The sequence below is a fragment of the Leopardus geoffroyi genome, chromosome B1, assembly GCF_018350155.1.
Source record: "Leopardus geoffroyi isolate Oge1 chromosome B1, O.geoffroyi_Oge1_pat1.0, whole genome shotgun sequence".
Classification (NCBI taxonomy): Eukaryota; Metazoa; Chordata; class Mammalia; order Carnivora; family Felidae; genus Leopardus; species Leopardus geoffroyi.
Window position 1 is genome coordinate 196,172,854 of NC_059327.1, and position 9,698 is coordinate 196,182,551.

The 9,698-nt window shown below is 43.6% G+C and overlaps 1 long non-coding RNA gene across 1 annotated transcript; it reads left to right on the top strand.

The window, feature by feature from the left end:
• Window positions 1–3,806: 3,806 nt before the first annotated feature.
• On the top strand, window positions 3,807–7,830 carry LOC123583641. The gene is made up of 2 exons (XR_006704982.1): window positions 3,807–3,897; window positions 7,620–7,830. It is a non-coding gene; the product is annotated as an uncharacterized LOC123583641 (long non-coding RNA).
• The last annotated feature ends 1,868 nt before the right edge of the window (window positions 7,831–9,698 follow it).

Consider the following 9,698-nt stretch of genomic DNA (forward strand, 5'->3'; position numbering starts at 1 on the left):
TCTTTTAGTATTTATTTATTTTTGGGAGAGAGAGAGACAGAGCGTGAGCAGGGGAGGGGCAGAGAGAGAGGGAGACACGGAATCCGAAGCAGGCTCCAGGCTCCGAGCTGTCAGCACAGAGACCGGTGCGGAGCTCAGACCCACAAACCATGAGATTGTGACCTGAGCTGAAGTCAGACACTCAACCGACTGAGCTGAGCCACCCAGGTGCCCCAGGAGACTGGGAATTCTTGTCAATTAAGCATTCTAGTCCCAGAGGGAGGAAAGGTCTGTTCCCGCGCAGGTTGGGTTAAACCGATCATGATAGGGCGAGGCGAGGGCCAGACACTAATGTGGTATCGAGGTGGCCAGAGAGGTACAGGCACTGGACAGGGTCCCCTCAGAGCAACAATGCGAACGCCAACCCCACCCTGTCCTGCAGGGCGTCTCATCTTGGATTAGGGGGCTGAGTGTCGGCACCTCCAACAAGGCTTTGCTCAAGAACGTCTGCCCACCCCAGCAGATGTTAATGAATTTCTCCCTTGTGACGTCCCTTCTCCTTATTTCAGTTGCTGAAAATTGCTACCTGCAGGAAGTATTAACAGATGGCACATGCTGGCGTCTGAGAAAGTCTGGGACGTCGTGGACTGCATCTGTAAGGTACGCACCAGTTTATATCTTGTGCGTAGAGATCGGCATGTGGTTCTTTTTTCCTTCCCCATAGTCTGGATTCAGTTATTCTCAACTTTTGTCAAGTATGAAGGTCTTGATGGAATATCAGAGTTAAATGTCTCGCCTCCAGGGTGGGCACACCAGTACATGGCTTCTGCCACCGGACAGTCGCACCTGAGCAAGACTCCCCCTTGTCGAGGCGTTCTAGGCATTACAAAAACGCCTTTGTAAACCACAAAATGCTCTTCAAATGTAAGTGGAAATGATTTCTGCCCTGCCCCGACAGACTCCTACACTCAATAAGTCACTGCATTCACAGTGGCCTCTTTATGAAATTCCCTGTTCCCCCATTTATGAGCCAGTAACTCGATACAGCTTTTTGGTGCCTTCTTTGTCTGTAGGTAAATAGCCCCTCTCTCCCGAGAACGCTCACCAACCTGTGAGTGTGGGAGGGAGCTTTCACATCTTTGGCTTCCGAACCTCATAGCAAGTCCCGTGGGGGAGGGGAGGTGATACCCATTTTATCGTTGAAGAAACTGAGACTTGGAGAGGCCAAATTACCCGTCCAAGGGCTTTCTACTGAGGCCACCTGACCCCCAGAATGCCCTCCAACCAGGGGACTATCAGTGCGGTCAGGGATGAGGTCTGTCTTGCTCAGTGCTGCGACTCTAGAATTTGGTATGTCTCAGGCAGTGCTCATTCACGTCTGCTGAGTGAGTGAGTGAGTGAATGAATGAATGAACGAACAAATGATTGAATCGGGATTAGCTGCAATATTTGGATCCTCCGGGGCCTAGCATGGTTTCTGGAATGCTCAGTGGACACTTGCTGCCGGCATAAGTGAGTGAATGCGTGAGTCGGTGCCTCTGTGAGGCTCAGATGTGGGGCAGGAGGTTGTGTGCTCTTTACCTGGGTTCACCTCTGGGTTCTGGGACAAGGACATTTCTTCGGGTCCTTGTCTACTCTTCCTGACAGTTCTAGAGGAAGTCCCGCCTTTGGGGTTCTCAGCACCTGTCAAGAGCCTTCTTCCTCCACAGAAAGCGGACCCGGAATGTGACTTGAGTGTTCATACGTGGGCATCGCCTACCCCACAGGCCAGCAATAAAAAGTCCGCTCTGCCCCGCCTCTCTGAGAAGCAGCATCTCAGTGCTCCGGGACCATCCTCCTGGGTCTTATTCATTGTAGGTCTGTCTCAGAGCTTTCACAAATCCCAGGGAGGCCTGAGCGCTCTGCTCTGGGCCTTTAGACGACCGTTGATACTTGATCTCCTGTCCTGATTAATCAGGTGCTCTGTGCACTTGAAATGTCATCCTTGCTCGCATCTGTGTCATTGGAATGTTCTGTTTGTCACAGCTTTGCCTCTTCCAGGCTAGAGCAATAGAAAGGAGATGCACTCACTTTTGTCCTGTCCTTCCTGTCTCCGGAAGAAGCACATTTGTTCACGTGAGAACAGCCCCTGCCCTCCATCCTCACTCACTGTGTAGGGCTTGGTCTGACTCTCCCACTTTCTGGCCAGTTGATAACTCCGTTTCCTGGATGTACAATGAGGACCTTAAGACCTGTCCTGCCTGCCAACTAGATGTCAGTTTTGGCTTGAATGAATCCTGCTTCCGAGATGCATTCTAAAAGCAACTTGTTTGTTGGGGCACCTGGGTGCCTTGGTCAGTTAAGTCTCTGACTCTTGGTTTCGGCTCACGTCACGTCTCATGGCTGACGGGCTCCGTGCTGACCGCGTGGATCCTGCTTGGGATTCTCTCCCTCTCTCTCTCTCTCTCTCTCTCTCTCTCTCTCTCTTTCTCTCTCTGTCCCTCTCCTGCTTGCATGTATGTGCTCTCTCTCTCAAAATAAATAAATGAACTCAAAAAGTAGTAGCTTGTTTGTTGAAATAATAGCTCTCCTTATCATTTCCCATTTTCCCCCCAAATGGTATTATTTAGGGAAGATTTTAAATAATATACATTAATTAAAAGAAAACCAATAAAAAACAAAATGGAATACTCGATGCTAACTGAAGGTCAATATGTACAATAATCACCCACTACCTACATCCAAACTCTTCAGTAAGCCACTTCCAAAAAGCCCTTTGCTCATTCTTTGTGTCTCCTGGGCAGGGGGTTGGCAGGAGGCCGTTAGTACCGCTTGCACCTACCATGTGCTGTATGTCTTAGCCCCTTTGCACACAAGCTCTTGCTTAACCCTCAGGGCATTGTCATTGACAGCACTATGATCCGTCATGCAGCTCAGAAACCCGAGGCTCCACTGCACCAGTCAGTTGCCCAAGTTCATGCTTTTATTTGGGTAAAAGTGTGGGTAAAAGTGTGCCCACTTTTCTCTCACGTCAGAGGTGCGGCTCTTGTCTCTGCCTCATCCCTCCTTCCAGAAAGAGATGGTCAATAGAAAACACTCACTGGCCCATCATCATCAAAGTCATCGGTCTTTGTGCCCAAGAGATCTTAGATACAAAACCACCATACAAGACTTTGAAACAGGGTTGTTATCTTATTGATCGTGTTGCCCAAAAGTAAGTCTCTGTACATTCACAAAAGAGAAGGTGCTAAGAGTGCGTGTCTATGTCTGAGCTCATGAGTTAGTAAAATTAATAGTTACTGAGCATAGACCATCCATCCGTCATAAGTATCTCATTTAATCCTCTCCATGATCTTCCCAGATAGGTATTCCTTTTTCATGACATTTTGGTTTATTTTTACTTTTACCATGAAAATTTTTAAATATATATAAAACTAGAAATAATATGGGGCACCTGGATGCCTCTGTTGGTTAAGCGTCCAACTCTTGGTTTCAGCTCGTGTCACGATCTCTCAGTTTTGTGAGTTCAAGCCCCATGCTGAGCTCTGCGGTGACAGCACAGGGCCTGCTTGGGATTCTCTCTCTCTCTGCCCTTCTCCTGCTTGTGTTGTTTCTCTTTCCCTCTCACTCAAAAAAAAAAAAAAGCCTAAAAATAATGTAACACAAATCCATATTTCCTTCATCTAGGTGAGCAGTAATGATCAATTTTCTACTTTTACTTTCTTTTTTCCCCTGCTTAATTATTTTTCAAGACATAGAGGTTTCATGACATTTCATCCCTAAGTATTCCAGTATGTATCTCCAAGACATAAGGAATTCTCCAATATAATTATGACATCACTGTGACGCAGAAGAGGAGGTTCCCATATTCAGATGAGGAAGGATGCTCAGAGATGTGTGGGACCTGGGCAGATGATTCACTTTTCCCTCCTCATGCAGGTGCTGAGTTAAAAAGCTTAAATTTCGGAGTGCGAATTCCTTAAATGCCAAGTTAAGGGTCTGGGGATGGTGTTTGGAGAGACGGTGAGCTGACTGCAGGCACCAGGTAGCACCTGCGTTTGGAGTCTTCCTTATCCCGTTTTATACACATCAGTGCCACTCAAAGTGCAGAGAATGTTTAGGCTCCCGTAGCCAGTGGGATCTGGGGGACATAGCTGGGCATGGTCTACTTCAAAGCTGAAATTCTTAAGAGTTCTGTTTATCTTTTAAAAAATAGGAATTCCGTTCATAGCCTCCGTGTGTCTTGGTACGTATTCATGAATTTCTTCATTCTTTCATGCAACACATATCTTTTGAGAACTAGCTCTCCCCAAGTACTGGGTACATGCTCATGAGCAAGTTGGACCCAAGAGGTGGGATATTTTTATCCTCACTTTCCCACTCCACTTTTCCAGTGAAATTAGCATTCCATAGGAGGTGCCATGCTGATCCCACGGCTTCCTGTGTTCCCTTTGGTCTTTGGCACACTTAGCTTCGTAGGAGCACCCAGGTTTGAGAGGTGAAACTGTAAGGTTTCAGGCCCCCAAACTAGGAGGTGTCCACGGGCAGTGACTGGTGCAGCTGTCTGGTGAGACACAGTGCTTGCGAGGTGGCTGCTGGCCCTTCACAGTCTGGTTTGCAGAGAATCAGATTCAATTAGTGTCCATTGTATACCTACTGAACTTTAGTGGGTTTACAAAGATGAATTAAGGTAGGTTCCGGGCTATGGAGTAGAATGATGTGTAGCAAACTATATCAAATTGTTATGGGGATCTTTAATGTTCACGACCTCTGGTCCTATATTCTATAAGAACCTATTATTCATTCATTCAACATATATTTATTGTGAACCTCTATTTTAAGGGTTGGAGATGACGAACAAGACAAGACCGAGTCCCTATCCTCAGGAAGCTTACCTTCTAACATGGGATTCTAATCCTTTCCATAAAACTTAGGTTTGCCCAGTGGCTTATCGTTTCAAAATATCTTTTCATCATGTCTAATTTTGATACAACATTCCATGGAATAGGCAAGTCTTCTTATTCCAATTATATAGGACAGGAAATCAAAGTGTAGAGAAATTAAGAGGCTTGTGGATAAAACAACAGGTCTGGAATTTCAAAGTCGTGCTCTTTTCTCTGTATGACATGCATTCAAGCTACTGAGGTACGTAGGCTGTGTATAGCACTGCACTGAGCCCTGGGGATGGAAAGATGAAGGCTCCTGTATATGTAGACTAGTCCTGACTCCTACTCTGAGATCCAATCTTTTAATAAAGCCAGAGGAGAACCACTAAATTTCTTCCACTCCCCTTCCCTCCATCCATTCCTTATGCATCCTCCTCGTATCAGCGAATAGTACCACGATTCACCCACTTGACCAAACCAACATCCTAGGGATAATGTTGGTTTTCTGTTTACTGCATTCACTCCCAGATCTTATCAGCTCAAGTTCCAGAATATATTCTAAGTGTGTTCAGTTGTCTCCATCTCCACTGTGACCTACACAGTCTGACCACCCTTTTTTCCTTTCTGGACTTTAAGATACCTGTCCGGTTCCTGATCTTACTCTCCAGAGAGCAGACTGAATGAACTTTGAGAAACTTTAAATCATGACACTTCCCTGTTTCATATCCCCTAATGGACTCAATTCCTCTTAAAACAACATCCTGCCTCTTTCCTGGCCTACAAGGTACTATGTGATCTAATGTCTCCCTTCCTCACCCTCATCTCCAATCAACCCCTCCCCACCCTGTGACCCCAGTTGTGCTCACTCACACCAGCCACACTCATGTTCTTTCTATTCCATGAAAACCTCAAGCTGATTTCCATTTTAGGGTCTTTGCCTTTTCCCTTGATTCTCCTATGGGCAGGCCCTTCTAATCAGAATAAATGTTCTAATATTTAATCTGCTCAGATTAAATGTCACTTCCTCAGGAAGACCTTCTTTGACTTTCCCCCGACATTCTAGCAGGGCACCTTATTTTAGTCTTCTGTGTAATACTAATCTCTATCAGATATCACTTCTTGTTTATTTGCTCATCTACCTATTGTCTGTATTCTCCAGTAGAGAGCAAGCCCCAATAGGACAAGAATCTTGTCCGTCATCTTTATTCCTGTGCCTTCAATGCCCAGAACAATGGCTGGCACATAGTAAGTGCTCAGTAAACATTTCTGATGGAAGGAATTAATGAAGTCAGGGCTGTTGCTTTCCAACTTTGGATAAATTTACCAAGTCAGTGCTCAAAGCAGCTGGTTGTAGACTATGACAAGGTAAGGACCCACGGGTATAAATAGCCTGGTAAAAGCGTAAGGTGAGGAAGTCAAGTGCTAATCCTCTAAGTAAGTAAAGTAATGAATCCAGGGATTGTTCTCTTGGCAAACCTTGTCTTTCAGAGGCTCTCAGGTAGTGAGTATGCCACGGGGACCCAATTTGGGCTCAGGGTTTTCCAGTCTGCTCTCTTAATACCCACGGAATAACCATGTGATGTTTGAAACTTCACCACTTTTTGGTACAGGTGAGAAAGTGATGTTCAGAGAGATGAGTTAACTTAATCAGTTACCTGTCCAAGGAGAAGCAGAGATGCGATCCAAACCCAGGGCTGTTTCGTTGCTGAGTCTTCCTTCTGTTCCACGTCTCTGGAAGCCAGTGGCACACTTGAGAGCAGGGCCTTTTCAAGATTAAAGAAAGAAATATGTAGGTGACTGGAAAAGTCATGACATATCTGAGTGGTTGATGTTCAGACTCGTGGTGAGTGGAGGACCAGGCTGAGACAACCCTCTGTTTGAGTGTTGTTTTCTTTTAAAAAGAGCAATTTCACTATGAGGTTTGGAAGAGCCTTCCTCAGAGAGAGCCCAATTATAGGGGCGCCACATTCAAAATGCAAGAATGCCTGATTTGTGCTTTTTTAAACAGTAAAAAGAGCTCTGAAACATATTAAATTTTTATGAGGTGTGTTGCTGACTAAAATTTTTTTGAGCAAATAATCATACAAAAAGAGTAGACCGCATACTTAAAATTAAAACCTCCAAATAAGAAAAATATTTATTAAATAAACTTACACCAAGCCACAGTGGCCTTTCGGATGGGCTTTCTCCTTGAAATATGAGGCCATTTCAATTCTTGGAATAGTTTTAATCAACACATTGATGGGTCATTATTCGAGAATGGCAATCTGTGAGGTACAGCCCATCGTATAGAGAGTCCCGGGCTAAGAGTGAGAAGACCTGGTGAATTAGTCTCCTTACTAACTGTGTGGGCTTGGGAAACCAGAAGACTCTTGGGAATATAGTGCCGCCATCTTTAAAACAGAGAGAGTGGTATATCTCCTCATTGCCTCTTAAAGTGATTGTGGAAATCATATGACTAATGGCTGTGAAAACACTTTGAGGTGTGATGGAAGTGTAAAACACCTATTTATGATATTAACGGTATGAATTATCCCAGTAATGCTAACAAGTAGACTTATTTGCAATGCCCAAGAGAAGGCGACTTTTATCTTTGAACTCTTTTCTCTTGTCCTTCCTGTGTAGCCCATTCCTAAGAACTTTTAAGTCTTTCACCCTAGAATAGATCATATTTGTTATTTTTTATGGCCTCTGCTGCAAATATTGTCTATTCCCTTGGATCCACCTATTAATGAGATTTAAAAAAATCATGCCGTTAGTTCCTTTTTCTTCCAGGCCATCCTGCTATCATTCACCAGAGCGAAAATATTCCATAACATCCTGCTGACCATCAAAACCCACTCTTCTACTATACAAACATCCGATTTGACCTACGCCCTCCACCGTTTTATTCCTATACCTACATTCCTATGAGAAGGCTTAATTTGTAAGCTAGACACAGTAACAGATTAACAACAACAACAACAACAATAAAATGGAACAGTTATAATCGTGTCCTGCAGTAAAAGTTGTGTGAATGTGGTCTCTTTCTCAAAATATCTTGTTGTCCTTACTCACCCTTCTTCTCTTTGTGAGGAGGTAAGATCATCAAATGCCTGCATGATGAGATCACGGAGGTGAATGATGTGGGCACGTGACGGCATTAGGCTACAAGTGACCTTCAGGAGGAGGATCACCTACCTCTAGACCAGGGTTGACCTTTGATTAACGAACAGTAGAAAGTGATGCCGAGAGTGAAGAAGAGGCTACTACAATGCATTTAAGTCTTTCACAGTCTTGTCACCTCTGATCTGAACCATGTTCTCAGCTGGAGCTCCTTTATCTAGTCCATTGAGAGGTGGGGCAATCAGACTCTTCCTCAATGTTTTCCCAAATTCATTATTTGTGGCAGTGCCTTTCAAGTCCTTGGCACAATTCATCGTAAGAAATATATTTTACGTTGAGGCCCAATATATGCACACGTGCATGCACGTGCATGCAAAATAAAAATTTCCACAACCAAAAATTATCCGTGTCTATGTAATACACTCTTGAGTTTGATTCTATTCTAGTCTCTCATTAAAAAAAAAAAAAATCTTGGGCTACCTAGGTGACTCAGTTGGTTAAATGTCCAACCCTTGATTTCGGTTCAGGTTATGATTTCACGGTCTGTGAGTTCGAGCCCCACATCAGGCTCTGCACTGATAGTGCGGAGCCTGCTTGGGCCTCTTGCTCTCCCTCTCTATTTGCCCCTTTCCTGCTCACTGCCCCTATTTCTCTCAAAAAATAAATAAACTAAAAAAAAATTTTAAAAATCTCCTTGCAGCCTACTATGTTGATTTCATAATCCACTAATGGATTGCAGCCTGTAGTCTGAAAAATACTGGTTTATATCATTAACTTTATGGACACAATCCTTTGGGCACTGGCTCTTGATATTTCAAGCTAAACTTCTGGAACTAAGACAGAGTTTTGATACTGTACTTTTAAGCCTTGGCTTCAAGACCATTTTCTCAGTATGAGTTAATAAAAAAAATTTATTCAGAAACTTCATTCATTATTGATTGCCCCCTGTGGTAACAGATGCCACTGAATCAGGAAAGTAAAGCCTCAGTTATTTTCTCAGTTTCATCCTGTCACATATTCATCATTGGTGTTGGGATTTGACAAGTTCCAGCAAATAGCTTCTTTCTTCCCTGAGCAAATTGTAAACTGATAGGGAAATAGACGCAGGAATCAGGAAAGATAGCCACTTACCATCTTCATTTCTTGTAAAATGGTTGAGAGTGTGGCTTGGGTGTGACAACCACATGAGCTTGCAGACATGGGCACGTCACTCTGAATGAAACTTACTTCCTTAGGAGTAGGCAGCAGGGGAAACCTCCAGCCTTGTCCATTCTCCAAACCAGGTTCTTGCACCAGTAAAACTTGATATTTTTTATTTTCTGAGTTAACCAACCCTAGAGTTCTCCCACCTCCAGGCTTCCTTTGTGTGAGATAATACAAATATTTTTTTTTACTTAAGTGGAATTAATGTTTTCTGTTACTTGTAGCCCAAAATATCATGATATATTTACTTAGGTCTGAGAAACCATTGCGGACAACTTTGGGTATTACTTAATGTTATCTTGAATGGAAAATAAAGGTACATTTTTCTTGATTAACCCAGTATAACTAATGCCTGACTGTATGAGCTCTGAATGATTTACTCACTACCTTATTTAATACATATTTATACATATTTAATACATATATATATTATATATTCATATATACAATACATATATAGATATATGTATATGGGATGCGTGGGTGGCTCAGTTGGTTGAGCATCGACTTTGGCTCAGGTTGTGATCTCACGGCTTGTGGGCTCTG